The following is a 24,254-nucleotide window of genomic DNA, read 5'->3' as shown; positions in this document are numbered from 1 at the left end:
GTTAAAGAACGACTTCCCTTTCCAATCGCGTGACAGCACCTGTCTCCCTTTTCATTAGTCTTGGGCTTGCTACTCTCATCGAACAAATTTTCAGGGAACAAGCCAAGCATAGTTATGTTCTAGTGCATCATTCATAGCTAGGAGTTTACATGGTATTGGTGCTTTGATCTCCCCACCATCATTAGCATTATTAGTGTACCTTATTCTATCCGTATCCATTTTTTCAAGGAGACTAACAAAATTAGTATGAGAACCAAGCATATTAAATTTAGCAAAGACCTTTCTAGCCTCTCTTGCTAGACCACCAAATTCTCTAAGAAGGGTTTCTAAAACAAAATCTTTCTTTTCCCCTCTTCCAAATCACCAAGTGTAAGAAACATGTGTTGGATTATAGGATTGAGATTAACAAATTTAGTTTCCAACATGCGAACTAAAGCGAGCAAGCAGCAATTTCATAAGTAGGAGCAAGTTCTACCAAGTGTCTATCTTCAAAATCTTCAACGGTACTAACATGGGTGAAAAATTCTTCTATATTGTTCCTCCCAATTATAGACCCTTGTCCTACCGGTATGTTTTTTGTGGTAAAATTAAAAGGAAACATGATGAATCAAGTAAAGTAAATGCAAGTAACTAATTTTTTTGTGTTTTTGATATAGAGTGCAAGACGATAGAATAAAGTAAAACTAGCAACTAATTTTTTTGTGTTTTGATATAAGTGCAGCAAACAAAGTAGTAAATAAAATAAAGCAAGAAAAAAACAAAGTAAAGAGATTGAGAAGTGGAGACTCCCCTTGCGGCGTGTCTTGATCTCCCCGCAACGGCGCCGAAAAAGAGCTTGATGGCGTGTATTTCACACGTTCGTTGGGGAACCCCAAGAGGAAGGTATGATGCGCACAGCAGCAAGTTTTCCCTCGAAAGAAACCAATGTTTATCGAACCAGGAGGAGCCAAGAAGCACGTTGAAGGTTGATGGCGGCGGGATGTAGTGCGGCGCAACACCAGGGATTCCGGCGCCAACGTGGAACTCCGCACAACACAACCAAAGTACTTTTCCCCAACGAAACGAGTGAGGTTGTCAATCTCACCGGCTTGCTCGTAACAAAGGATTAACCGTATTGTGTGGAAGATGATTGTTTGCGAGAGAAAACAAGTAAAACAAGTATTGCAACAGATTTGTATTTCAGTATTAAAGAATGGACCGGGGTCCACAGTTCACTAGAGGTGTCTCTCCCATAAGATAAAAGCATGTTGGGTGAACAAATTACGGTCGGGCAATTGACAAATAGAGAGGGCATAACAATGCACATACATGTCATGATAAGTATAGTGAGATTTAATTGGGCATTACGACAAAGTACATAGACCGCCATCCAACCGCATCTATGCCTAAAAATTCCACCTTTAGGTTATCGTCCGAACCCCTTCCGGTATTAAGTTGCTAAGCAACGGACAATTGCATTAAGTATGGTGCGTAATGTAATCAACAACTACATCCCTCGGACATAGCGCCAATGTTTTATCCCTAGTGGCAACAGAGCACAACACAACCTTAGAACTTTTCGTCATCGTCCCGTGTGTCAATGCGGGCATGAACCCACTATCGAGCATAAATACTCCCTCTTGGAGTTAAGAGCAAAAACTTGGCCAGAGCCTCTACTAATAACGGAGAGCATGCAAGATCATAAACAACACATATGTAATAACTTGATAATTAACATAACATGGTATTCTCTATCCATCGGATCCCGACAAACACAACATAGAGTATTACGGATAGATGATCTTGATCATGTTAGGCAGCTCACAAGATCCAACAATGAAGCACAATGAGGAGAAGACAACCATCTAGCTACTGCTATGGACCCATAGTCCAGGGGTGAACTACTCACTCATCACTCCGGAGGCGACCATGGCGGTGTAGAGTCCTCCGGGAGATGAATCCCCTCTCCGGCAGGGTGCCGGAGGAGATCTCCGAGAATCCCCCGAGATGGGATTGGCGGCGGCGGCGTCTCCGGAAGGTTTTCCGTATCGTGGTTTTTCGCATCAGGGGTTTCGCGACGGAGGCTTTAAGTAGGCGGAAGGGCAGAGTCGGAGGGCTGACGAGGGGCCCACACCATAGGGCGGCGCGGGCCCCCCTCTGGCCGCGCCGCCTTGTGGTGTCGCCACCTCGTGGCCCCACTTCGTATGCTCTTCGGTCTTCTGGAAGGTTCGTGGCAAAATAGGACCCTGGGTCTTGATTTCGTCCAATTCCGAGAATATTTCGTTACTAGGATTTCTGAAACCAAAAACAGCGTGAAAACAAAGAATCGGCACTTCGGCATCTTGTTAATAGGTTAGTTCCAGAAAATGCACGAATATGACTTAAAGTGTGCATAAAATATGTAGGTATCATCAATAATATGGCATGGATCATAAGAAATTATCGATACGTCGGAGACGTATCAAGGCGCTGTTCTTGGACAACGAGTAGATAAAAAATTGAATGTTATTCGTTATGCTAGAAAAACTCTTGCTGCTGCTCAAAGAAATTATGGTACAACTGAAAAAGAATTATTAGCTGTAGTCTTTGCTTGTGACAAGTTTAGATCTTATATCGTTGATTCAAAAGTTACAATTCATACTGATCATGCTGCAATTAGATACCTTATGACGAAGAAAGATGCTAAGCCAAGGCTTATTAGATGGGTGCTTCTTTTGCAAGAATTTGATTTACATATTATAGATAGGAAAGGTGCTGATAATCATGTTGCTGATAATTTATCTAGATTGGAAAATATTGCTTATGATCCTGTTCTCGTTAATGATAGTTTTCCAAATAAACAATTGGCTGTAATAAAGGTGAGCTCGCGAGATAGTCCTTGGTACGCTGATTATGCTAACTTTATTGTTTCCAAGTACTTGCCTCCAACCTTTTCAGCTCAGCAAAGGAGGAAATTATTTTATGATTTGAGGCATTATTTTTGGGATGACCCACACTTATATAAAGAAGGAGTGGATGGTATTATGCGAAGATGTGTTCCCGAATATGAACAACAAGAGATATTGAGTAAGTGTCATGGTAGTGTTTATGGAGGACATCACGCCGGAGATAGAACCGCGCAAAAGGTTCTACAATCAGGTTTCTATTGGCCAACTCTCTTCAAAGATGCAAGAAAGTTTATTTTATCTTGTGATGAATGTCAAAGGGTTGGTAATATCTCCAGACGCAATGAAATGCCTATGAATTATACTCTTGTTATTGAACCATTCGATTGTTGGGGATTTGACTTCATGGGTCCTTTCCCTTCTTCGAAGGTAACACTCATATTCTTGTCGTTGTTGATTATGTTACTAAATGGGTGGAAGCTATACCCACAAAAAGTGCTGATGGTGAGACTTCTTTAAAAATGCTTTTAGATATTATTTTTCCCAGATTTGGAGTACCTAGATATATTATGACTGATGGAGGTTCTCATTTTATTCATGGTGGTTTTAGAAAGACCCTTGCTAAGTATGGTATTAATCATAGAATCACTTCTGCTTATCATCCTCAAACTAGCGGGCAAGTAGAATTATCAAATAGAGAGATTAAATCTATCTTGGGAAAGACTGTTAATAAATCTAGAAAGAACTGGGCTATTAAATTGAAGGAAGCACTATGGGCTTATAGAACTGCTTATAAAAATCCTATGGGTATGTCACCGTATAAAATGGTTTATGGGAAAGCTTGTCATTTACCTTTAGAACTAGAGCACAAAGCTTATTGGGCAGTAAGAGAACTAAATAAAGATCCTAAACTTGCCGGTTAGAAGAGATTGCTACAATTGAGTTCTCTAGATGAATGGAGAAGTGAAGCTTATGAAAATGCTAAACTCTTTAAAGAGAAAGTTAAGAAATGGCATGATAGAAGAATTATCAAAAGAGAATTTAATGTGGGAGATAAAGTCCTATTGTATCGGTCTCGTCTCAGATTTTTTGCAGGGAAATTGCTCTCAAAATGGGAAGGACCATATGTCATTGTGGAGGTGTATCGTTCAGGGGCAATTAAAATTAGTTCTCTGCAAGGTGGTGCCACACAAGTAGTGAATGGACAAAGACTCAAGCACTATATCTCTGGAGATTCTTATAATGAAGATGTTGATGTTATCCAAGTGGTGACTCCGGAAGCTTTCCTCAAAGGTCAAATTGATAGTTCTGCAGAGTTCGACTTTGAATAGGTAATAGTACTGGTCATAAAAAGTTCGCGTTTAACTTTACGAACAATGTTTTTGCTATTTTCGAAAAATATGAAAAATTACGAGATCGAAACGGAGTGGAGGAGACGCACGAGGGCGTGCCCCCATAGGCCGGCGCGGGCCCCAGCCTGGCCGCGCCGCCCTATGAGGACGGCGCCTCGTTGTCCCTCTCTGACTCTGGTTCAACCTGGTACTTTCCTTCTGTCATGAAAATTTCTGCTATATAATCCCCCGGACCCCTGGAGGTCCGTATATCATTTTCTCGTCGTGTTTTGTTTCGAGCTGTTTTCTGCCAGGATTTGTTTTTGATCTAGAAGCATCATGGTCTCCAACAACAAGGACAAGGAGCCTTTGGAGGAAGATATTCAAGACCTCGAGCTGAAAGGATAATTCAAGGAGGAAGTGAAGGCGATGTCATCAATGAAAAGGAAGCGGCAAACTGTGGGGAGTAAGCCAATCTTGGTGGGATCGGTTAACAATGGACGTTCTTTTTCTCATAACCTGCAGGGATCTTTACCGCCTGCCCTTAGCCTCAACTCTTTCCCTTGTGTGGAGGAAGCACTATGGGTTACCGATGAGTTTTGTGATCAATACCGTGCGCTGAGAAGGGAAGTGGAGATACTTCTTGAGGAGAACCACCGACTTCGCAGAATGCTGGAATATTACTCTATTCCTATCACAACGGTGCCACCGCCACTTTCAGATAACAATGAACTCTTCGAGTCTTAGTGCAGAACTACCAAACTGAGAAGCTGAAGCTGAAGGAGATCTTTAAGGATCGCGGGAACGGACCATCACCATCACCACCGAAGGAGTAATTCATCATCGGTATTGGCATCCCCTTGGTTTGTTCCAAGCTTGGGGGAGTGCCGCGGAATCACATCATCACTATCTTTTACCTTTTTATTATCAAGTAGTGTCATATCATGAGTAGGGAAGTTATCATATAAGATGTGTTGCGGTATGGAAGTATCTCTCTTTACTTGGTTATCTATGTATCCCTTGGTGTGAGTTAGCGTTATGGAATATTAATGAGAAGTCTTATCATTTACATATTGCACATCTTATTTTAGTTTGCAATCCCTATTATAAGATTGATCTTGTTGTTAGTATTGGTATCACTTTGGGAGCATTGAGTAAATCTATTGTTTTGGCAAACTTAGCATTGGTCAATAGCAACAACACTTTGAGTTTAAGTAGAAAAGAGGAGATACATGTAGATATATTGTTTCATTATCCTTCTTTACTGTTAGCTATGAGCTTAGTATTCTGAAGTTAAAATTATTTGTGCTTACAAGAAAGATGCATGATTGTTTCTATCACATGTATATTTGTTTGTTTCCCTCAACTCTTATGCTTGCTAATCAACCTTGCTAGCCAAAGACACGTACCGAGAGGGAATGCTTCTCGTGCATCCAAACCCTTAGACCAAACCAATGCCATCAGTGTCCACCATAACTACCTATTATGTGGTATTTTGCGCCATTTCAAGTAAATACTTCATGTGCTACCTTTAAACAATTCAAAAGTTATCATCCCTTAGTTGTGTCAATGTTTTATAGCTCATGAGGAAGTATGTGGTGTTTTATCTTTCAATCTTGTTGGGCAGCTTTCACTAATGGACTAGTGGCTTCATCCACTTATCCTATAATTTTGCAAAAAGAGCTGGCAATGGGGTTCCCAACCCCAATTAATTAACTCTCATTAATAATCCTCTTCACATGTTTTGCTCTGATTCATCAGTAAGCAACTTAATTTTGCAATAGACACTCCTCCATGGTATGTGAAATGTTGGAAGGCACCCGAGGATTCGGTTAGCCATGGCTTGAGAAAGCAAAGGTTGGGAGGAGTGTCATCCTTAAATAAACTAAAATACATGTGTAAACAAAAGAGAAGAGGGATGATCTACCTTGCTAGTAGAGATAACGTCCTTCATGGGAGCCTCTCTTGGAAGTCTGTTTGGCAAGGGGGTTAGAGTACCCGCTGCCATTCGTTGACAACAACAAACACCTCTCAAAACTTTACTTTTATGCTCTCTACATAATTTCAAAACTTGAAAAGCTCTAGCACATGATTTAATCCCTGCTTCTCTCTGCGAAGGGCCTATCTTTTATTTTCATGTTGAGTCAGTAAACCTATTTCCCTCCATCTTAAGCAAGCAATTGAGTTGTTGTGATCCAACCATCTATATTGTGATTTATTTAATCATGCCTTTTATTTCTTCCTTGTTTAGTACAAGTTTTATCTGAAGAATATAGCTTTGAAGATTATCGATGATTATGAGGAGCTTATTATGATTGAATATGCAAGTTTTGCTATAAGCTTTAATATAAGAGCGCTGCTCGATAAATAAGTACAATCTGTTAAATGTTCTCTGACCAAGAACGAAGTTTGCCATCACCAATTATGATTTACTATGCACCTTTACTTGTGATTTCCTTTTACTTGTTTCAAGTTGAATCATATTGGGAAGTTGTTTGATGGCGTGTACAGCACACGTCCGTTGGGAACCCCAAGAGGAAGGTATGATGTGCACAGTAGCAAGTTTTCCCTCAGAAAGAAACCAAGGTTTATCGAACCAGGAGGAGCCAAGAAGCACGTTGAAGGTTGATGGCGGCGAGATGTAGTGCGGCGCAACACCGAGGATTACGGCGCCAACGTGGAACCTGCACAACACAACCAAAGTACTTTGCCCCAACGAAACGGTGAGGTTGTCAATCTCACCGGCTTGCTCGTAACAAAGGATTAGATGTATAGTGTGGATGATGATTGTTTGCAAAGAACAGTAAAGAACAATAGCAGCAGATTGTATTCAATGTAAAGAATAGGACCGGGGTCCACAGTTCACTAGAGGTGTCTCTTCCATAAGATAAATAGCATGTTGGGTGAACAAATTACGAGTCGGGCAATTGACAAATAGAGAGGGCATGACCATGCACATACATGATATGATGAGTATAGTGAGATTTAATTGGGCATTACGACAAAGTACATAGACCGCTATCCAAGCATGCATCTATGCCTAAAGAGTCCACCATCGAGGTTATCATCCGAACCCATTCCGAGTATTAAGTTGCAAACAACGAGACAATTGCATTAAGTATGTTGCGTAATGTAATCAATAACTACATCCTCGGACATAGCATCAATGTTTTATCCCTAGTGGCAACGAGCACATCCACAACCTTAGAACTTTACGTCACATGTCCCAGATTTAATGGAGGCATGAACCCACTATCGAGCATAAATACTCCCTCTTGGAGTTAAGAGTAAAAACTTGGCCGAGCCTCTACTAATAACGGAGAGCATGCAAGATCATAAACAACACATAGGTAATAGATTGATAATCAACATAACATAGTATTCTCTATCCATCGGATCCCGACAAACACAACATATAGCATTACGGATAGATGATCTTGATCATGTTAGGCAGCTCACAAGATCCGACAATGAAGCACATGAGGAGAAGACAACCATCTAGCTACTGCTATGGACCCATAGTCCGGGGGTGAACTACTCACTCATCACTCCGGAGGCGACCATGGCGGTGAAGAGTCCTCCGGGAGATGATTCCCCTCTCCGGCGGGGTGCCGGAGGCGATCTCCGGAATCCCCGAGATGGGATTGGCGGCGGCGGCGTCTCGATAGGTTTTCCGTATCGTGGCTCTCGATGCGGGGGTTTAGCGACGGAGGCTTTAAGTAGGCGGAAGGGCAGGTCGGGGGCCACACGAGGGCCCCACATGCCGAGGCCGCGCGGCCAAGGCCCGGGCCGCGCCGCCCTCGTTGTGGCGGCGCCTCGTGGCCCCACTTCGTCTATCCCTCGGTCTTACGGAAGCTTCGTGCAAAAATAGGACCACGGGCGTTGATTTCGTCCAATTCCGAGAATATTTCCTTTGTAGGATTTCTGAAACCAAAAACAGCAGAAAACAACAACTGGCTCTTCGGCATCTCGTTAATAGGTTAGTGCCGGAAAATGCATAATATGACAAAAAGTATGCATAAAACATGTAGATATCATCAATAATGTGGCATGGAACATAAGAAATTATCGATACGTCGGAGACGTATCAGCATCCCCAAGCTTAGTTCCTGCTCGTCCCGAGCAGGTAAACGATAACAAAGATAAATTTTGGAGTGACATGCCATCATAACCTTGATCATACTATTGTAAGCATATGTAATGAATGCAACGATCAAAACAATGGTAATGACATGAGTAAATAACTGAATCATAAATCAAAGACTTTTCATGAATAGTACTTTCAAGACAAGCATCAATAAGTCTTGCATAAGAGTTAACTCATAAAGCAATAAATCAAAGTAAAGGTATTGAAGCAACACAAAGGAAGATTAAGTTTCAGCGGTTGCTTTCAACTTATAACATGTATATCTTATGGATATTGTCAATGTAAAGTAATATAACAAGTGCAATATGCAAGTATGTAAGAATCAATGCACAGTTCACACAAGTGTTTGCTTCTTGAGGTGGAGAGAAATAGGTGAACCTGACTCAACATAAAAGTAAAAGAAAGGTCCTTCAAAGAGGAAAGCATCGATTGCTATATTTGTGCTAGAGCTTTGGTTTTGAAAACATGAAACAATTTTGTCAACGGTAGTAATAAAGCATATTTATCATGTAAATTATGTCTTACAAGTTGCAAGCCTCATGCATAGTATACTAATAGTGCCCGCACCTTGTCCTAATTAGCTTGGATTACCGGGATTGTCATCGCAATACACATGTTTTAACCAAGTGTCACAAAGGGGTACCTCTATGCCGCCTGTACAAAGGTCTAAGGAGAAAGTTCGCATTGGATTTCTCACTTTTGATTATTCTCCACTTAGACATCCATACCGGGACAACATAGACAACGAGATAATGGACTCCTCTTTAATGCATAAGCATGTAGCAACAATTAATGTTCTCATATGAGATTGAGGATATATGTCCAAAACTGAAACTTCCACCATGATTCATGGCTTTAGTTAGCGGCCCAATGTTCTTCTCTAACAATATGCATGCTCTAACCATTAAATGAGTGGTAAATCTCCCTTACTTCGAGACAAGACGGACATGCATAGCAACTCACATGATATTCAACAAAGAGTTGATGGCGTCCCCAGGAACATGGTTATCGCACAACAAGCAACTTAATAAGAGATAAAGTGCATAAGTACATATTTAATACCACAATAGTTTTTAAGCTATTTGTCCCATGAACTGTATATTGCAGAGGCGAATGATGGAAATTTAAAGGTAGCACTCAAGCAATTTACTTTGGAATGGCGGAGAAATACCATGTAGTAGGTAGGTATGGTGGACACAAATGGCATAGTGGTTGGCTCAACGATTTTGGATGCATGAGAAGTATTCCCTCTCGATACAAGTTTTAGGCTAGCAAGGTTATTTGAAACAAACACAAGGACGAACCGGTGCAGCAAAACTCACATAAAAGACATATTGTAAATATTATAAGACTCTACACCGTCTTCCTTGTTGTTCAAAACTCAATACTAGAAATTATCTAGACTTTAGAGAGACCAATTATGCAAACCAAATTTTAGCAAGCTCTATGTATTTCTTCATTAATAGGTGCAAAGTATATGATGCAAGAGCTTAAACATGAGCACAACAATTGCCAAGTATCAAATTATTCAAGAAATTTTAGAATTACTACATGTAGCATTTCCCGATTCCAACCATATAACAATTTAACGAAGAAGATTCAACCTTCGCCATGAATACTATGAGTAAAGCCTAAGGACATATTTGTCCATATGCAACAGCGGAGCGTGTCTCTCTCCCACACAGTGAATGCTAGGATCCATTTTATTCAAATAAAAACAAAAACAAAAGCAAACCGACGCTCCAAGCAAAGCACATAAGATGTGATGGAATAAAAATATAGTTTCAGGGGAGGAACCTGATAATGTTGTTGATGAAGAAGGGGATGCCTTGGGCATCCCCAAGCTTAGACGCTTGAGTCTTCTTAAAATATGCGAGGGGTGAACCACCGGGGCATCCCCAAGCTTAGAGCTTTCACTCTCCTTGATCATATTGTATCATCTCCCTCTCTTGATCCTTGAAAACTTCCTCCACACCAAACTCGAAACAACTCATTAGAGGGTTAGTGCACAATAAAAATTCACATGTTCAGAGGTGACATAATCATTCTTAACACTTCTGGACATTGCACAAAGCTACTGGACATTAATGAAACAAAGAAATTCATCCATCATAGCAAAGGAGGCAATGCGAAATAAAAGGCAGAATCTGTCAAAACAGAACAGTCCGTAAAGACGGATTTTATCGAGGCACCAGACTTGCTCAAATGAAAATGCCCAAATTTAATGAAAGTTGCGTACATATCTGAGGATCACTCACGTAAATTGGCATAATTTTCTGAGTTACCTACAGAGAATTAGACCCAGATTCGTGACAGCAAAGAAATCTGTTTCTGCGCAGTAATCCAAATCTAGTATGAACCTTACTATCAACGACTTTACTTGTCACAACAATGAACAAAACTAAGGTAAGGAGAGGTTGCTACAGTAGTAAACAACTTCCAAGACTCAAATATAAAATAAAAGTACTGTAGTAAAAACATGGGTTGTCTCCCATAAGCGCTTTTCTTTAACGCCTTTCAGCTAGGCGCAGAAAGTGTATATCAAGTATTATCAAGAGATGAAGTATCAACAGCGGGGTTTGGAGTTTTCTCAACCATGCATAGTATTTTGGATACATAGGTTTCAGCGGCTCCCTTTTCATTAGTCTTGGGCTTGCTACTCTCATCAAACAAATTTTCAGGAACAAGCCAAGCATAATTATCATCTAGAGCTTCATGCATCGCTAGGAGCTTACATGGTATTGGTGCTTTAATCTCCCCACCATTATTAACACTATTAGTGTTCTTAATTCTATCCATATCCATTTTTTCAAGTGTTCTTTTAAAATCGATGATTGTACCAAGCCTCTCATGCTTACTAAAAACTTTTCTATCTTCTTTAGCTATATCTGCAAATTCTCGCACTAAGACTTTTAGAACAAAATCTCTCTTCTCTCCCCGCTCCATATCAGAAAGTGTAAGAAACATGTGTTGTATCATGGGGTTGAGACTACTAAATCTAGCTTCCATCATGCGTACCAAACAAACAGAGGCATCTTCATAAGTAGGGACAGCTTTTGCAAGGGTTATATCTTTAAGATCTTCATGCATACTAACATGGGTGAAAAATTCTTCTATATTATCTCTTCCAATTATAAACCCTTGTCCCATAGGTATATCTTTTACAGTAAAATTAAAAGGAAACATGTTGAAATAAGTAAAGCAAATGCAAGTAACTAATTTTTTGTGTGTGTTTTTGATATAGAGTGCAAGACAGTAAATAAAGTAAAACTAGCAACTAATTTTTTTTGTGTTTTGTTCTAGTGCAGCTAACAAAATAGTAAATAAAATAAAGCAAGACAAAACAAAGTAAAGAGATTGGATTGTGGAGACTCCCCTTGCAGCGTGTCTTGATCTCCCCGGCAACGGCGCCAGAAAAAATGCTTGATGGCGTGTACATCACACGTCCGTTGGGAACCCCAAGAGGAAGGTATGATGTGCACAGTAGCAAGTTTTCCCTCGTAAAGAAACCAAGGTTTATCGAACCAGGAGGAGCCAAGAAGCACGTTGAAGGTTGATGGCGGCGAGATGTAGTGCGGCGCAACACCAGGGATTCCGGTGCCAACGTGGAACCTGCACAATACAACCAAATTACTTTGCCCCAACGAAACAGTGAGGTTGTCAATCTCACCGGCTTGCTGTAACAAAGGATTAGATGTATAGTGTGGATGATGATTGTTTGCAAAGAACAGTAAAGAACAATAGCAGCAGATTGTATTCAATGTAAAGAATAGGACCGGGGTCCACAGTTCACTAGAGGTGTCTCTTCCATAAGATAAATAGCATGTTGGGTGAACAAATTACAGTCGGGCAATTGACAAATAGAGAGGGCATGACCATGCACATACATGATATGATGAGTATAGTGAGATTTAATTGGGCATTACGAGCATTATTTTGAGCATGGGCGCCGGGACACGAGAACTGAGCAAGGGTGCCCTGCTCAGCAAGAACACCACGCAGGTGCTGGGAGATGTACTCTCCTGCAGAATCAGCACGAAACACACGAATATGCGTGGAATACTGAGTACGATCCATGGCTGCAAAGCGCTGATAAATAGAGAGCACCTCACTACGAGAGCGCATGAGAAACAACCAGGTGTACCATGAAAAATCATCAATAAACAAAATATAGTATCGATGACCCCCTTCTGAAGGAAAGGGAGGCGGACCCCAAACATCCGAATGAACTAAATCAAAAGGTCGCTGAGATACAGACGCACTAGTAGGATAGGGAAGCTGAATCTATTTGCCTAACCTACAACCCTGACACGAATGCAAAGACACATCTCCGGAGACGGACCCCGTAAGACCACTCGTCGAAAAGATCCGATAGCGAGGTAAGCGAACCGCAGAAGAACTGGCAGATGAAGTGTCAGCAGGAGGAACGCGAAGCCAGTCTAACTCCCAGAGCCCGAGGGACTCAAGGCTGCGAGGGCCAGCTCCAACCATGGCCTGTGTACGGCGGTCCTGAACAGCACAAGAATCAGCGTCAAGAATGACGCGACAACCAGAATCAGTAAGCTTACTATCAGAAAACAGGTTCATCTTAAGACTAGAAACATGAAAAACATCACGAACATAGAAAGAGGAAGTAGAAAGGGTGCCTCGACTGGAAACAGGAAGAGAGGTACCATCAGCCGTGATAACACGGACAGGAGAAACAATAGAGTGAAGAGCAGAAAGAATAGAAGACGCAGAAGTCATATGAAAAGAAGCTCCAGAATCCAGATACCACGGGGATGACGTACCTGACTGTGTAGAAGGTGGTGGTCGCGCGGTGCCAGAAGAGCCAGGACCAGCAGTACCCGTTGAGAAAGAGCTGTAGCAGCGATCAGACCACGAAGACCACGGATAATGTCCTGATCAGATAGCGCAACAGCAGAAGATCCTGAAGAACCAGCCTGCCGACGAGTATGGTACCACTGATGTAAGCTGGGATCCCTCTTCCAGCAGCTAGAGACATCGTGGCCAGACCTACCACAGTAGGTGCAGGGAGGTGCTGTCATACCACGAGGCTGCTGAGGCTGACTCTGGCCCTGGACCGGAGGATTAGAGACGGAATTTTCCGCCGGAGCTGCTTCTGGAGTTCCTTTCCCTCTAGCGCACCCTGCAGACCGTCGTGCTGCGCCCAGAAACGCCGGATTCGATCAGATGGATTCTCACCGCCGATGGTTGCTACTCCGCGGCGTCCGCCTATCGCCTCCACTTCGAGGGGCAGATCCGTTCCATTGCCCCAGCGATGATCTGGTCGACGTGGGCACCACCTAAGTGTCGAGTTTTCACATGGCTGCTGCTCCAAAACCGTCTTTGGTGCGCCGATCGTCTGCAACAAAAGACAGTGCCCCAATTCGTATTTCTGCCCCATGTGCATCAGAAATCTGGAGACGTCGTGGCACTTGTTCTTCGAGTGCCCATTCACCAGGTCAATCTGGGCGTCGGTAGCCACCTGGACTCACTGCTCGGCGCTGGATCCGTCGGTATGGGAACACAATTCATCCATGACGGATGCTTGGCAATCGATGATGGAGCATTGCCATCCACCGGCCAGAAAAGGAGTCGCGTCCCTCTTCATCCTCGTGTGTTAGGCGATCTGGAGCGAGCGCAATGCCAGGATCTTTCGCGGAAAAACATCGACACTGCGCACCATCATTTCGTGGATCCGTGACGAGGCCAGAGATTGGAGTTTCGCCAATGCCAAAGCTTTGAGAAGGCTCATGTTCGAGCTTCCTTGAAGGATCGCACAACTACTCCTCTCCCCCTTTTTTTTATTTTCTCTCTCTTTTCCCAGGTCATCCGAGGCGTAATTACGCGATCGGCTAATCTCTGTAAAGTTTTTCCCCTTGCTAATCAATGAAAGCCAGACCCCTGGTTATTTCAAAAAAAAAAAAAAAATGCTAGCTGTTGGGTGTGCAGACTCCCAGAGTGAAGTCTGGGATATCCATGCGATGCATCGGATATAAGAATCTCCCATAATCCTCTTAATTCCAATGTTTAGTTTTTGCAAACATTTTGTAATGTGAGTCGCTTTAGTAGTTTTCTGTGTAATGTGATTATGCGAGCCACCATTCAAGAAAATAAACACTTGTTTGCCTGAGATTTTTCTACTTGTAGCTTTTTGACCAGATTTTAGAAAGAGTGAGTGAAATGGTAGCACCAAATATGGACATCATTCTCTGCTACGATATGTGTTTGCAGATAAGAACCACACTGCCAGAGTGGGAACCCTCTCTTGGAATGGCAGCATTCTGAAATCAGGAAGCCGTGACAAATATATAATCAGCTACTACGATGGTACGAATTCCTCCCTTTGGTCGGGTGGTACTACAATCAAAAAAAAAAAAAAAGAGCTAGGACGGATGTGTACCATCTCAAAGGACACAGATCTGAGGTGTGCGGTCTGAGATGGTCTCCAGATGGAACACGACTCGCCAGCGGTGCCAACGACGAAGTTGTTTATGTGCGGCAAAGGGAGCTTGCGTGAAAACCATTAAAACGGGTTCTCAAGTAATGTGCATTACGGCTGAATATGCGTCTAGCAATCTGCTTACTGCGTGTATCAGCAGTGTGGAGGTTTATAGTGTACATTTATGCTCTCTGGAAGGTCTGCGGATTGGAGTGGAATCGGCACGAGAACGAGATCGTGAGCGCTCATGGTTATAGCAATAACGAGCTAAGCGTGTGGTCCTACCCTTCCATGGAGAAAGTTGCAGATATAAACTATCACAAGAGAGAGTTCTTGAGCTCAGACAGGCAGTAAGCCGAATAAGAAACGTACCTTGACTTGGCCGGAGATACTAGCTTCGACACTGAAGATCCTGCTGTTTTTTGCAGGGTCCTGATGGTTCGACAGTCGCATCGGCTTCAGCAGATCAAACACTGTGCTTATGTAAACTTTCTTCTTCGAAGAAGGTCACTCAAGAGGCTGCAAATTAGATGACACACTAGTCTGAACTCTGAAGGGGTGGGACAAATATTCGGCAACAAAGACACTTCAAACTTTCAAAGTGTTCTGAATATTGGCAGTGCGAAGCTCGGCCAGATGGTCTTTCATGTTGATTATGAGCAGAAAAAAGAAGCTTAAAGTTTTTCTTGCTCAAAAACAACTTCACGTCTTGACACTTACTGTACATAAAATGTTCTTTCAGTGTCCAGTATGCGTAGTGGTTCCGTTCATTCATTTGTAAATAAGGAAAACAATAACCTACACCTGTAATTACCCTGTAAGTGTGACATGCCTGTAAAGCCTGGATCTGGATAGAAAGAGGAATAAAAGCCTGTGTAGGCGCAACTTGCTGACAACATCTGTAAGAACACTCAAGCATCACGACACAAAGAATCTCTGCATTCTTGTTTCCATTAAACAGTTGAAACACCTTGCGGATGATCATTGCACAAGGAGACGGTGGATGACCAAACGTTATGCTTATTGAAACTTTGCCCTTCAAAGAAGGTTACCGATAATGATGATGGTGTTCTTTTTTTTAGATATGGGAGCATCGCCCCGGCCTCTGCATCAATCGATGCACACAACCATTTATTAATAAACGTCACGGGGAAGTGCTTATTACATATAAAGAGTCTGCTATTATTGAAACCAAAAGAAGAAACACAAGTAGATGGAAAGTACACAAAAACTATCCATCTAGAATTCTACTAGTGTGCGCCATCCAGTAGCCTAGAAATAACAGTCATGAGTGACCTCCAGCAGACGGTCCCCACTGGTCCTCCGGGAGCATGTACGCCCATAGTTGTATCCAATGCGCCGCACGAAGAATAACCTGCAAAAAAATCGTTCCCTTTTGTTTATTAATGATGATGGTGTTCTGTCACTCAAGATGATGCAAATTAGATGACACAGCAGCCTGAAGGCGTGGGATGTGTATTCGGCAACGAAAACACTTCAAAGTGTTCTGAATATTGCCATTGTGAAGCTTGGCAATTTGGTCTTTCATGTTGATTATCAGCAGTAAGAGAAGCTAGAAATTTTAATTGCTCAAAACCATCTCCACATCTCGGTACTTACTGTTAATTTTACATACCAAGTTCTTTCAGTGTTCAGAAAGCGTAATATGGTTCCATTCATTTGTGAATAAGGAAAAACTAACCTACTATAGTCTGTAATTATCTTGTAAGCAAAGCCTGGACAGAAAGAACAGTAAAAGCCCGTGTATGTGTAACATGCTGATAACATTTGTAAGAACAGTACTCAAGCAACATGCCACAAGTAATGTTTGGATTCTCTTGTTTCTATTGAACACTTTTCAAATAATAATAATCTTATACAGCTTGCATGATCATCACTGCATCAGTATTCTCATTTTCTTTTGATATTTGGTCCCATCCACGAAATGTGACATTTCTACTCATGTAACATGATTCGCTTTCTTCCGATCTGAATATTACAAAAGGCAAAGACTTGTGTATACATCTTTTTTTTTTTCGAAATGGGGTTGCCCCAGCCTCTGCATCAAAATGATACATATGGCCGCTTTATTACTTTATTTTGACTTGTGTGTACATCTATGGTACTATCTATTTGTTCATTTACACAGGTACAAGCTCCGTGAGATAAACTGAGAACGAACAGCACACTCAGATGCAGCATTGGCTCTCCTGTCCTGAACTCAGCTCCTATCGCGACTCTTCCTTCGCCTCCCTGTCAATTGGCAACTCTCGGATAAGTTGCGGTTCTGAAAAACATGTTCGTTCAGTCAGGATATATAATAGTTTCATATATACTACAAGAGAGTGGATCATGTTACTTATCCTGTTCACTCTGTGTTTACAGCATACCCATCCAATTAACTCATACTGTACTATTACAGTTACTTATGTATGCCAGAATTAGCACCATGAACATGCATAAGTTAGTGTCTTACCATTAGAGCCTCTGTTCCATAGTACCTCGGAGTCAATTGTGGTGAGATTTTGATCATCAAGTCTCTTCCTTGTCTTGATAGACTTCACTCCTTGCCACTCACCGCTCTCTGTCTTCTCAAGCTGCACAGACACCACCCTTGCTCTCCTTGACCACCCTGCCTTCCCATACGCATGGTAACCGAACCCACCAGCGTAGCACAGCTGAATGCCAGTGAGCTTCCCACAAAAATCATTAACATCATCATTGTTAAGCTTCATGCACTAGCCACTTGAACAAAAGTCCGAACTGATGGAAAGGGCTAGACAATCCACATATACACTTCACAACACCCCCACTCGCGTGTGACGGGAGAAGAGAAAGTCAACACGTGAAAGAAGAAGAGAACACCGAAACAGCGGTGGCTATAGAGGGGGGCAACAGCAATTTTTAGGCTTAATTGCGAAAACCATGTGAAAGCAAGGATTTGAACTTGAGACCTGGGGCTCTGATACCATGTTAAGCTTCATGCACTAGCCACTTGAACAAAAGTCCGAACTGATGGAAAGGGCTAGATAATCCACATATACACTTCACAACAATCATGTCCTATAAAGGCGGCCTTCACATCTCCAGCTTCCACCATGGTGGTAAAAAAGCCGGAGTTGATCCATGGTGAGCTGATACCCTCCTGCTTTACTCCAGTGAAACTGGATGCCGTAAAGCTGTTGAACTCCGGCAATGGGATGTGGAAGTAAGCAAGGCTCGGTGCTGGTTTGTTCTGTGTGGGCTTTTCACTGGTATATTTTTTCTGCATTTTATTAGAAGTTCCATTATTCCAGCATAATAGAATAGGTCCATAGATAGAAACCAAAATGTGCCTATCGTACAGGAATTAGTGTCATCACCTAACATTTTGATAGTTCTATCTTTCTACATATAATCCGAGTCAGCAAAGCATTTAGAAAACACCACATGGGACATGTTGTAATAAGCAACAAAAAAAAGGATGTGAAAGCTGAAACAAATAACTTGACATCGTCGAAAAGGATAGTTCTAAAAAATGCAAATAATGATCTAAATAAACTAAGAAGAGAAGAGGAGTCTAAATGGGCTCAAAGAGCGAAAGTTAAACATATTCAAGGAGGAAATAATACAAGGTACTACCATTTGATTGCAAATGGGAAACATCGCAAAAAGAAAAAATTTCAGTTAGAACAACAAGAAGGAATTATTGTTGGTGAAGACAATTTGACGGTCTATATTACTGAATTCTATAAGAAATTGTTTGGGGCACCGGTCCCGAATAATATCTCTTTGGTAGAGGAGGAGGTGCAGGACATTCCTCAGATATCTGATGTTGAGAATGAGATTTTGACAGCTCATTTTTCTAAGGAAGAGGTTTATGAGGCGTTTTTTCACATGGAACGTAATAAAGCTCCAGGACCTGATGGTTTTCCGGCGGAGTTTTACCAAAAATGTTGGGCAATAATAAAGGAAGATTTGATGGCGCTTTTTATCAGTTTAGTAGTGAGAACTTGCCTCTCTACAAATTGAATTTTGGTGTCATCACATTATTACCCAAGAAAGAGGATGCGGTTCAAATACAACAATATAGACCAATTTACCTGCTTAATGTGTGTTTTAATTTTTTACTAAAGCAGGTACAAATCGTATAACGGGGATTGCCCCACGAGTTATAAAACCAACACAATCAGCCTTTATACCGGGGAGGAACATATTAGAAGGGGTGGTCATTCTTCATGAAACCATTCATGAGTTACATAGTAAGAAATTGGATGAGGTTTTATTTAAGATTGATTTTAAAAGGCATATGATAAAGTGAAATAGCCGTTTTTACAACAGACATTGAGAATGAAGGGATTTGCTCCAGAATGGTGTAGAATTGTGCAACAATTTGTTCAAGGGGGAGTGTTGGGGTAAAGGTAAATGATGATATTGATCATTATTTCCAAACAAAAAAAGGTTTGAGGCAAGGTGGTCCGCTGTCTCCAATACTTTTTAATATTGTAGTGGATATGATAGCCATCATAATTGAACGAGCAAAAAATGATTGTCAAGTGGGGGGACTTATTCCTCATCTTGTTGAGGGAGGTATCTCTATATTACAATATGCAGATGATACTATCCTTTTTTTGGACCATGACCTTCTGAAAGCTGTTAATACGAAGTTAATTTTATGTATGTTTGAAGAACTCTCAGGTCTTAAAATTAATTTTCACAAGAGTGAGATTTTTTGTTTTGGTAAGGCGAAGGATGAGGTGGACCAGTATAAGCAGATATTTGGATGTGACGTTGGCTCCTTACCCTTTAGATACTTAGGTATTCCTATCCATTACAGAAAACTTAGAAATTCTGATTGGTACCCAGTGGAGACCCGGTTGGAAAGCAAATTGGGATGCTGGAAAGGCAAATTACTGTTCTATGGGGATAGACTTGTCCTTATCAACTCAGTTTTAACAACCTTACCTCTTACCTCTATTTATGCTATCTTTTCAAGAGATATCTGTTGGGGTAAGGAAAAGGTTGGATTTTTATAGTTCTAATTTTTTTTTGGCAATCTGATGAAAATAAAAGAAAATATAGACTTACAAATTGGAATATTGTATGTCGGCCCAACAATCAAGGGGGTTTAGGTATTGAGGTTCTTGAACTCAAGAATAGATGTTTATTGAGTAAGTGGCTTTATAAACTTCTTAATGAGAACGGGGTGTGGCAAGAATTGCTACATAATAAATATCTAAGACAAAAGACCTTCTCCGGGGTACAAGTTAAGCCCACAGATTCTCCCTTTTGGAAGGGATTGATGGGAGTTAAGGATGATTTTTTTAGTAGAGGGTTTTCAAGGTTGGTAATGGAGAAGCTACTCGTTTTTGGGAAGATACTTGGTTAGGAAAAAAACCACTAGCCGAACAATACCCATCCTTATATAATATTGTGCATCACAAGAATGTAATGGTAGCTCATGTGTTAGCCCAAATGCCGCTGAATATCAGTTTCAGAAGGTTGCTGGTGGGAAATAAATGGACTTTGTGGTTACAGTTATGCCAAAAACTTATGAGGATTAATTTGAATGATGAGAATGATCGTTTTGTTTGGAATTTAACAGCCAATGATTTGTTTACAGTGAAATCTATGTATGAGGATCTTATGAATGACGACACACCTTTTCTGCGAAAATACCTATGAAAAGTTAAAGTTCCTCTTAAGATAAAAATATTTATGTGGTTTCTGAGTAATAAGGTTTTACTTACGAAAGATAATTTAGCTAAAAGACGGTGGAATGGGTGTACAAAATATGTTTTTTGTGGAGAACATGAGACTATTGAACACCTCTTCATAACTTTCCCTTTAGCTACACTACTTTGGCGCACGGTTAATTTCACCTTTGACCTTCCACTTCCAACCAATATTACAAATATGTTTGGTAATTGGTTAAATGGAGTTGATAGACAATCTAAGGCTTTCATCCGTGTTGGAGTTTCTGCCTTGTGTTGGTCTAAATGGAGGGCGAGGAATAATATTATTTTTAACAAAAAACAATCTTTTCACTTTTTGCAGGTTATCCATATGGTGGCACATTGGATTCAGTTGTGGGCTCTACTATCACCGGAGGGACAGCGGGATGCTATGGCTACTGGATGCACATGACTCCAGACGGTCGCTCAGGATATCTTGTGTCAGGCTGGTTGGCGGCACAATAGACAACTACGTTGATTTGTAGTCTATTTTTGCTTTGTTTTTTCGCTGGTTGATTCTCGTATCAATTATGGGTGATGCCTGAGATGTGCTAAACTTTGTAGTACTCGTAACTTTTTTAATAAAAAACCGTGTGCATCATCATGATGCAGAAGCCGGGATTTTAATCCCCATTTCAAAAAAAAATCAACAAAAAAAGCAGCACTTAGAAACCACTAGTTCTGGGAAGCGAACTATGCACCAGCAGACACATACATCATCTATTTTGAATTAGCATGAATTTCCGTACTCGCTATTTCACAATAATGAGCAATTGCAGAATATGTGACAAGCATGGATTACTTTCAAGTTTCAGTTAGTTTGCTTAACTCAGTTGAGTGTTTCGACAGAGCATTGTTCCGGCATTGAAAAAGATGGCCCAAAGAGAAAAGCAACAATAAATTCGCAAGCAAATATAGGACAAATCGCTAATTTATTAACCTGGAGATTTGCAGATGTTTGCCAGAACCAAGCTTGCTGTGAATCCTTGATCCAACCATAACCGGGGATCCACCATACGGTAGAGTAGTCACCACTGTCAAGGAAATAAAGGTTGAGCACCGATTTGTTTGCCAGCAGGGTTCCTTCAACCCCACCAACTTCCAGATTGTAATTTCCGTAGCCATCGATGTGTACTCCTTCTGGATTGAAGCGTGAAAGGGTGTTCTTCATTCCTACAAGGTGGCGCATCACACCTTCTCGTGACAGCGTGCCCTCCTGGTCATGGTTACCGAGGATAGCAGCCCAAGGTAGTTTCATGGCAATGGCTGGAGCAATCGCCGCAGAGAACATATCTAGTGATACCACACCTTATTTGATACCATGATACCACTCTTTAAAATTTAAATTGTTAAGTGTCAAAAAATTTGGAAACAAAATTTTACATGTTCACAAGATGTGTGTTTGCATGTCCTGTAACTTGTATGACCAAATTCGAAACACCCTTAGAGAAGAAAAAAAGAGAAATCCAACATGAATAGTGTCACATAAAGACAAAAGCACAAAATGGCACTATTCACATAGTATTTATCTTTTTTGTTTCTGTTTGTGTATTTTGAATTTAGGCCTGAAAATTCTGTAGAGTGTAAACACACATCTTATGAACAGCCACAAATTTGTTTCCGATTTTTTTGACACTTACAATTCAAATTTTGAAGAGTGGTATCATGGTATCATTTAAGATGTGGTATCACTAGATATTTTCCCAATCGCCGCATCCATCGACTTGGCCGCGTTGGTTTTTTTTTTTTTAACGGGTGAGGCCCCAAAGGGCCAGGAAGCTTCATTAGTCAAGTGGTCGGTACAAAGTTGTAGAAAGGCCCCTAAGTACATAAAGAAATACAGCCTGGGCCTTCACTTTTACAGAAAGAACCCTAGAACTAAAAGGGGAAAAGCAATCAGATCCTTGGTTCTTGCCGCCGCATCCAGTGAACCTCCAGCTCCGGGAACCTGCGCAGCCACCGGGGAACATGCCACTTGGGGCAACGTAGGTGATGAATCCTGTGCTGTAGGCGATGAAGATCCTCCAGTAAGGCCTGTAGACCAGGAGGAAGGCAGTCCATGGAAGCCCGTCGCTTCCAGGCGTGGAGTGGCTCGAGTCGCCGAAGATAACCCCGACATATCTCTGCCGGCGTTGATGAACTCCACAAGATGAAGAAGCTTCGAGAGTGCACACGCACACTCCCCGATCCCGCAAAGCTTCCGAACAAGGAGCCGCAAGCACTTTTTCTTCCTCATGCAAATCACCATGACTGCAGGAACGGAAGAAACAAGGCTCCAGATCTCGCCGATTCGGGGCTTCAACCTCGAGCTTTATTGACGTTGAGAGGGATGTTGATGTAGCGCCGCCGCCCGCCTCCGGCTCCTTCCACAGGAGCTCCACAAGCAGCCACACCAGCATCAACCGCCACCAGAAGGCGCTCAAACTCACCGGCAGCAGAATCCCCCATGGCATCTCGCCATTCTCCACATGGGTAAATCCTAAACCTAGATTCGACCTAACCCTAGACCTAGACCAGAGACTCTGGATGTACAGAGGAGGAGGAGGAGGCCGGCCTCCTCTCTCCCGCCTACTCCGGCCGGCAAGGCCGCCGGAGTTGGGAGGGAGAGGAGCCGGGGCTGTAGTGGAGACTCTCAAGGAAGATGAGGGAGGAGAGAGAAGGGGCGGAAGATAATACTTTACTGCCATGCTTCGACTGAAAGCAAAATTGCAATGGCTGCAAATGCCCTGTCCAACAATTTTACGTTTCCAATGGTCGCACAATCTAAAAAAAAAATCATCACAATGCTGTTTTTGTTCAGCACAGTTGTGTGTGCGCATATGCGTGTCAGCGTTTCTAAAAAAATCAGTTTGTTAAAATTGCAGCATTGGTAATATTTGCAAGGTTGCCCGTAGAACAACACGGCGAAAACAAGAACAGTATCCTAGGCAATAATTTATTTCTATTTGTCTGCTTTTCGATATATGACATCTACTTCATGCATCTGTGTTATTATATCTCGATTTAAAAGTTTGTAATTTCTTATATTAGATAACACATAGAGGTTTGTTTACAAAATTCTGCAGTCCATTCTAAGTAAGCTCGACGAGTCACTGCATTAGGTAACAATTTTGGTACTTTCTTAATTTACACGTGAAATGGTATTTGGGGTCTCTAAAGTGCTTTTGGCAAGTAAATCTGTCTGTAGAGTAGTAAATAAATATTACGAACTATATGTGGATTTGAGATTCTGTTGCTCCATTCTGCAAGAAGCACTTAATTTTTGTAGGCAAGACCAATCGAAGAACTCAACTGGGGCTTTATTGATTGAGTGATTGGGCATGACCAGAACTACCCAAATCCGGTCTGAAGAACGAGCTGCACTGGAAGTGTAGAAACAATCCAAGGGAAGGGGAAAACTCGACCACCAATTCATGCCATTTCATTTCTAAACAGTTCAAGAGAAGTGGTGACATCGACGAATCAGTAGACACTAGTTAATCAATAACAGAGCAGGAAGGATCGGGGGATGGGTTTGAAGTAGTTTGAAGAAGGGGTGTCGGACCTGTGAAGACGACGAGGTCAGGGTCCTCGGCGCGGAGGACGCGGTAGAGGAAGGCGGTGGTCTTGAGGTCGGAGCAGCCGCGCTGCTGCGCCGGCAGCACGTCCTCGCACGGGGTACGCCGGCCGTCTCCGTAGTGCATGTCTGCCCTGCAGCACCTTGAACGTCTCGCCCTCCCGTTGGAACCGCAGGCCCTCGCCATCACCATCGCC

The 24,254-nt window shown here is 41.9% G+C and overlaps 1 pseudogene; it reads right to left on the bottom strand.

Annotated features, from left to right (window-relative positions):
• Positions 1 to 16,059: 16,059 nt before the first annotated feature.
• LOC124657379 lies at positions 16,060 to 24,254 on the bottom strand (annotated as a pseudogene).

The sequence above is a fragment of the Lolium rigidum genome, chromosome 5 (assembly GCF_022539505.1).
Source record: "Lolium rigidum isolate FL_2022 chromosome 5, APGP_CSIRO_Lrig_0.1, whole genome shotgun sequence".
Lineage (NCBI taxonomy): Eukaryota > Viridiplantae > Streptophyta > Magnoliopsida > Poales > Poaceae > Lolium > Lolium rigidum.
This window is presented reverse-complemented; position numbering and strand designations above follow the sequence as displayed.